This window comes from Meles meles, chromosome 5 (assembly GCF_922984935.1).
Source record: "Meles meles chromosome 5, mMelMel3.1 paternal haplotype, whole genome shotgun sequence".
NCBI classification, from domain to species: Eukaryota; Metazoa; Chordata; class Mammalia; order Carnivora; family Mustelidae; genus Meles; species Meles meles.
In genome coordinates, this window is record NC_060070.1 from 151,126,202 (window position 1) to 151,133,048 (window position 6,847).

The following is a 6,847-nucleotide window of genomic DNA, read 5'->3' on the forward strand; positions in this document are numbered from 1 at the left end:
GGTAACCTTACATTCACAATTAATTCAAGAGACAACAGGTAAAGTTTAGACCAAACTCCAGCCAGGCTACTCTGAGCCCTCTTCTCAGCCTGACTTATAAACACTGGAACAAATATTAAAATAGTTTTAACAGATCAAGGCTATATTCCTAAGATGACCCTAGCCTCTCTTGAAGTGCCTGTCCAAATCAACACCTACCGTTCTTTACTTTTTTTTTCTCTCTTTTCTTTCTTTCTCTTTTTTCTTTCTTCCCTTTCTTAGAATCGTGTTCACTATTTCTGCTCATGAATGTGCATTTTACAATGTTACCAAAACTTCAGTGCACTTTTGTGGCCTCACATTAAAACTTTAGTTTATTCTGGAATTTATGAACATCTTAGCATATGGTGTCATCACAAAACATAAATATAGTACAGTGTATGTCTGTCTCTTAAATGAAACCAGTCTTGTTTTATGTCCTTCAAGGACATTTTATAGTTTATTCATATAGATTTGGAATTTTTTTTCTTTGATGTAGACTCCTTAGACTCTGAAGTACTGATGGGAATGATGTCTGGTTTTCCTGCTTCGTTTCCAATAGGGTATTGTTAATATATACAAAAGCCATGAATTGTATGTGGTTATCATGTATCCACTAATCAATCCTATTGTGCTCTATTAGATCAAATTGTTCATAGAGTCTTGTGGCTTTCTTTAATGACATTATTTTCAAAAACTAAAGATAACAGTTTTTCCTGATTGAATTTTTCTCTGTCCTTTTTATACTTCTTGTCTCATGGTGCTATCTGGGCCTTGGTGCCATGTGGAATGGGGGTAGTACCACAGAACTTTTGTCTTTTTTTTTTTTTTTAACTTTTCAGGAATCCAAAAATTGTGCATTATATGTTATGCTCACTGTAGCTGCTCCATATAAAATAAACATCCTCTCCCTCTTGTTCTAGTTTGTTGAAAACATGTATGATGAAAGAGTATTCTATTCTAGCAAATAATTTCTCAGTATCTACGGAGATGACCACAGTTTTACACTACTAATACCTTACACTGGCAGATTTATGATGTTAAACTTTTCCTCCACTCTTGGAATAAACTGCATGATATACTATTATATGTTAAATAATATAGCTTTCTGGATTCCATTTGCTTGCTTTTTAAATGGAGATTTTCTTAAAATAAGTGTTCATAAGTAAGACAAAACTATGATTTTCTGTCTTTTTTGTGTGTATTGTTCCTGTTCAGTTCTGATAATAGGTTATAGATTTTCAAAAGAAAAAAGGTAAGAGATCTATTTCCTACTGAAACAGGTTTTATAAAATTGGGATTCCTTCAATTTCACTTAAACCTGTAAAACCCAACTGTACTTGGCATCATTTGGGTTGAAGGGCGTAGAAGAGATTTTTTTTTAATTGCCCATCCTATTTCCTTATAATCATAATTTGCTTATTCACATCACTTAGTATTTTTTCTTGAAAATTATCCTTTTCTGTTAATCTTTATCTATGTAAAAGGATGAAAAAAATCTATTTTTTTCTTTTTTCATTTGTAAAACTTATTCGTAATATTCTCATGGTTCTTAACCCCTTCCTTTTGGTAAAGACATTCTCTTCTTTATTCCCATAACTTTCCCTCTACCCCGGCCCCCCATCCCCATATGCACACACGCTTTTTTTTTCCTAATTAGATTTGCTAGAGGCTTGTCTAATATTAGGTTTTTCAAAGAACAAGCTTTTGGTTTATGGATCATCCCTAGTTTTTCTATTAATTTTTCTTTTAAAATTTTAAAATTGACAAATTAAAAATAATATGTCAGGGGCACCTGGGTGGCTCAGTGGATTAAGCCACTGCCTTCGGCTCAGGTCATGATCCCAGGGTTCTGGGATCCAGCCCCGCATCGGGCTCTCTGCTCAGCAGGGAGCCTGCTTCCCCTCTCTCTGCCTGCCTCTCTGCCTACTTGTGATCTCTCTCTGTCAAATAAATAAATAAAATCTTAAAAAAAAAAAAAAGAATAAACTGGAAACTTTAAAAAAGATGTCAATGTAAAAATCCATGGAAACTTAGAAATAGATCTCATAAGAGTTCAACAAGGTTGGTGGGTATATAAGCAGCACGTAACAATTCATGACCTTTCTATACATGAGCAATGACCTATCTGGAATTGAAAAAAAAAGCCAGACATCATTCACAACAGTACAACAGATTCTAAGGATTCTAAGTCCGATTCTCAATCTACTCCCATTTTTATTCTAGCTTTTTTAGTTGAATATCTAGTTTACGTATCTTCAGTGTTTCTTGTTCCTTAACATATGTATTTAATATTATATATTTCCCTTTTAGTACCACTACAAATATATTCAACAGTTTTACATATATTATTCCCCTTCATATATATCTCAAAATATTACATAGCTGCCCTTATGATATGCATTCTAATCCATGTGTTTCGAAGTGTGCTTTTAGTTTGCAAGCATTGGAGAAGATTGTTTTATTTTTACCTTTTTTAACAACATAGTGATTTGACAAGTCTATACATTGTCCTGCGTTTACCGCAAGTGTAGCCACCACCTGTCAGCACACAAGCTCTTATACTACACTACAATACCATTGGCTATATTCCCTATGCTGTACCTTTCGGCCACCTGATTTATCGATTCCACAACTAGAAACCTATTCCTCCACCTCGCCTTTACCATTTTGCCCATCCCCCCACTTTTCTCCCCTCTGGCAACCATCATTTTCTTCTCTGTATTTATGGGTCTGTTTCTGCTTTTTTGTTTCATTGTTTGTTCATTTGTTATGTTGTTCAGAGTCGCATATAAGTGAAATCATATGGTATTTTTGTCTGTCTGGCTTATTTCACTTAGGATAATACCCTCTAGGTCCATCCATCCATCCTATTGTCACAAATGGCAAGATCTCATTCTTTTTTAGGGCTAATGTTACATTCTACATGTGGACACACTCCACACATACATATACACACAGCCCCACATCTCCTGTATCCATTCATCTATGGATACATAGATCTGCTTCTGCATCTTCGCTGTTGTAAATGGTGCTAAAATAAACATAAGGGTGTGTGTATCTTTGCTAGTCACTGTTTTTGTTTTCTTGGGTAAATACTCAGTAGTGAAATTGCTATACCATATGGCATTTCTATTCTTAAGTTTCTGAGGAAACTCCATGCTGTTTTTCACAGTGGCTGCACCAATTTACATTCCCACCAACAGAGCAGGAGCGTTCATTTCTCCATATCTTCAACACCAGTTATTTCCCTTTTTCATTTTAGGCATTCTGACAGGTGTAAGGCAGTATCTCATTCTGGTTTCGATTTGTATTTCCCCAGTGATTACTGATTTGAGTATCTTCTCACGTGCCTGTTGGTCATTTGTATCCCTTCATTGGAAAATGTCTATACACATCGCCTGTCCATTTTTCAATCTTATTTTTATTATTGGTGTTGAGTTGTGTAAGTCTTTATATTTTGTGGATATGAACAATTTATTGGACCATTTGCAAGTATCTTCTGCCATTCAGCAGGTTGCCTTTTTGTTTTGTTGTTGGTTACCCTCTCTGTGTAAAAAGACATTTATTTGTTTTCCTGGCCTCAGGAGATATGGCTAGAAAAATGTTGCTATGGCAAACAGAGATTATCGAAGAGATTACTGCCCATGATTTCTTCTACGAGCTTTAAGGTTTCAGGTCTCACATTTAGACCTATAATCCATTTTGAGTTTATTTTGGTATATTGTATAAGAAAGTGGTCCACTTTTGTCCTTTTGTATGTAGCTCTCCAGTTTTCCCAACACCATTTATTGAAGAAAGAGTCATTTCCCTATTGTATATTCTTGCCTCCTTTCTTAGATTAATTGGCCATAAAAGTTTGGTTTATTTCTGAGCTCTTTATCCAGTTCCATTGATCTATTTTTAAGCCAAGACCATACTGTTTTGATTATTATAGCTTTGTAGTTTTTTCCTCAACCTGAGATTTTGACACTTCCAGCTTTACTCTTCTTTCTCAAGATTGCTTTGGCTATTTAAGGTCTTTTATGGTTCCATACAAATTTTAAGATTATTTACCCTAGTTCTGTGAAAAATACTGTTAGTACTTTGTCAAGAATCGCAGTAACTCTGCAGATTGCTCTGAGTAGTATGGACAACTTGACGATATCAATTCCTTCAATCCATGAACATGGAATGTATTTCCATTTGTGTGTGTCATCTTTCATTTCCTTCATCAGTAATTCTTGGTTTTCGGAGTACAGGCCTTTTGCCTCCTTGGTTAATTCTATTCATTAGTATTTCTATTACATACTTTCTTTAACGATGTCCATTCTAATCCATTTAGAAGTATGCTTTTAGTTTCCACGCATATGGGATTGTTTTATTTTTACTATCTTTAAAAAGTCCTTTCTATTGCCCTTCAGTTAGATTATGATAAAAGAGTGCAGGATATATGAAACTGATATTTTGCTATGTATTGTTACCTTTTCTGAAGCCAGTGTTGAAAATTTGAAGTTATTAAATGTGTACTTTGAAAAATTCAAGGATTTTCTATGTGTTAAATGAAGGAATCAGAGATTGATGAAATTTGTTCATCCTGTTGTTCAATCTTCTATAACCATAAGCATTTTCCTTGGTTATTATATGAATTTCTGAGAATTGTATATTGAAAGTTTGTCCTACAATTGTAAATTTGAAGATCTTCTACTGATTCTGGAAGGTACTGCCATACACAGTGGCTATGTGGTCCAGTGCCTCAAGGCCCTAAAGGTTACATCTTATCAGTGGATTTTATTTTTTTATTATGGACTATAGCTCTTTTTCAGTTTTAGTAGTTCTCTTTCATGTTGTTGTTGTTGTTTTAATACACCTGGTTTTGATTGTCCCTTGCTCCTTGACTGCATTATTTCATTTTTATTTCCTTAAACTTTCAGTAAATATTTTATAGTCTCTGATAACTTCAATATAGGAAATTCTTTGGCTGAAGGAGAGGAGGGGATCTAAGGCCCTTTTTTGTTTAGAAGCTGACTCTTCAAAGTGTTTTTCCTCCTAGGTTAGGTCACATTTATTATGAGTCTATATTCGGACACCCCAAATTCCTAGGAGGTGCCTGACACATAATATATGCTCAAGAAACAATTTCTGAATAAGAAAATAAATCTGTATGTACAGAAACTTGGGTTCAAGGTGCTTCCTCCTGAAGGCGTTTACGTTTGCCTTCAGGAGGCACTAGAGGGCGCTCAAACCCCGCAGCACTTTAATTTTAGGAAGCTTTGGTGGAAATTCTAGACTGTGAGTAGGTCTGAGGTAGAATCTTTGTGGCAAATTTCCTCTACCCTCCTCCACAGACCCCTGCAGAGAGGAACCAGTTTTCTTTGTAGGGATCTTTGCTAGATTCTCACCAGGCCCGTAGGCCTGTGTTTTCTCAAAGAGCCCTGGTTCTGTGCTAGGTCTCTCCAGTTCAGTTGAAAGGCCTAGAATTCTCTTTTCCCCAAGAGGCTGCCATTAATTGACAAAAGTGCAGTATCTTAATATTTGCCTCCAGGGAACCCAATCTCATGTGTTTATTAGTCAGGCTTCAGCTCCTGGGTATGTATTGTTCTGGGAGATCTGGGGAGTTTTCCTTGGTTTCTTGTTATCTGGGCCATGATGTGCTAGGGCGTGTTTGCCGTTTATCAAGTCCTTGGCTATTTTACTTCAAGATGGCTTTCCAGAATATCTTGTTGTCCACACTGGAACCAAAAGTCCTTACAGTGTACCTCTCTATCCCCACTAATACACTGAGCCTTAAAATTTGTTTAATATTAACACTGCTATACTTGCTGTTCCCCTCATCCCTATTTTTTCTATATTATTATTGTTTAAATCCATGCATGATTTTTTTTCCAGACTCAAATAAGAGGACTTTCTAATGCACATTTTGTGTGTAATACAAAATGGGCATTATTATAAAAATTATTATAAAAATGTGGTAAACATCACAAAAAGATAAAACGTTGTATGTATTCCAGAACTCTAACATATGCTTTTCTGAGAAAGACAAAGGAAAACTTGTAAAACTTTCATGACACACAATCATACAGCAAAATAAATAAAAAATATTATATGTAAGCTAATATCTACCATAATTTTGGAGATACATTTTATGTAAACCTAAAAAAAAAAAAAATCACTGTTCTTGGATCTGGAGACAATTTTTATAGATAATGAGCCCACCAGAGAAATCCACTTATTTAAAAGCATACTTGTAGACTTTGCTTTTAAATTAATGATTTGTAATGCCTCATCATCAAATACTCACCGCTTAGAGGGGTTTAGAACAATTGGGATTCAGGAGCTCTATGGGGACAATTTTCATGTTATCCAACTTGTATTTCTATCATAATTATTATATTTCAGTAATTTCATTTCAGATTACATTAAAAGCAAATGCATCTAATATTTTTACATTTTTAACTTTTTTAAATACAGACCCAACAAGATTGAAATGAGATGTCATTGCTTGTAACTGATAATATTGATCTTTATGTGACACTTTTGATCCTGGAAAACAGCAATGATTAGAAGAATACCCTTCAACCTTTGGGCTCCAAAAACAACTTAACTGCAAGGAACCTTGTTTTCCCCTTATAACTTAGATAACACTCAAGGATGAAATTTTGTTTACCTATGACAAGGCCGACAAGACCCTCCAATTCCCATTCTTTGCCTCATAAGCAATTAGCTGAACTGCTTGTCCCCATTCACTAATCAGAACAATATGCTTGTCCACCAAACTTCTGTTACATTTTCCCCATTCCCCAGACCCCTAAGCTTTGACCTGCCCTCAGCCTCCTAAGGGTCCCTCCTC

The 6,847-nt window shown here is 35.2% G+C and overlaps 1 protein-coding gene across 1 annotated transcript in view; it reads left to right on the forward strand.

The window, feature by feature from the left end:
• LOC123942382 (histone H2B type 1-M) overlaps positions 1 to 6,847 on the forward strand; it is a 38,402-nt gene that overhangs the window by 10,187 nt on the left and 21,368 nt on the right. The window lies entirely within an intron of this gene.